Source organism: Penaeus monodon, chromosome 19 (assembly GCF_015228065.2).
Source record: "Penaeus monodon isolate SGIC_2016 chromosome 19, NSTDA_Pmon_1, whole genome shotgun sequence".
NCBI lineage: Eukaryota > Metazoa > Arthropoda > Malacostraca > Decapoda > Penaeidae > Penaeus > Penaeus monodon.
In genome coordinates, this window is record NC_051404.1 from 25,635,281 (window position 1) to 25,636,161 (window position 881).

The window sequence follows — 881 nt, forward strand, 5'->3', positions numbered from 1 at the left end:
GTTGTAGGCACTAGGAGATCAGAAGGCTGCTTAAGCCGTTGTAATTACTAATTTTTATTCACCTAATGAAGATCAATGAAAGATATCTACAGATACCAAAGTAACTAAATCATCATAATTAAATCCATATCAAGTGAGATTTCCGAATATAAAATATTAATTCAATATTACTCCATTGAAATATAAGTGTTTCAGATAATTATCACAAAGTTATGATCCATAGTACAAACTACACAGTAATATTAGATTTTAGATAACAAAATTTAAAAACAATTATCACATACTTCTAGTTCACAGTATAAATGTATTTCATAAAAATTGAAATTCAATAACCAAATGTTTCCTATTGGACAGCATCGCATAACAATGACCACAATATAAGGCGTACAATATTCCCTTTTCATCCATAAACACCTTTTAACATCCTCACAATTCAATAGTCAAGGATAGGCTATTCCAAATTTTCAAATGCAGGATATTTTCATTTCATCAAGTGGGCATTACGATTATCACATACTGTAATTAACTTACTTCTATAAACCTTTCCTGCAGTTAGCCCACATCACCATCTTGGACCACGACGACCAGCCAAAAATCTCCGTCCACATGGCATTCTATATTAAACTAACTCATAATGACAATGTACTGGCTTCTTCCGTATCTTCAACCATAGAGGTTCAGTCCTCAATTAAGTTCATTCTCTTGTGGATGCTCAGTCCCCACTGTAAATATAATCTAAACAGATGTTTGCTCTTCACCAGTGGATCAAAACACCCGCCAGTACCTGTTTTTTTTATGGGGTGGGGAGGAACCCCCCCAAAAAAAAAACACAAGAAGCGTAATTTTAAATTTGGCATTCCACAGTTGATCGCTCACGATAC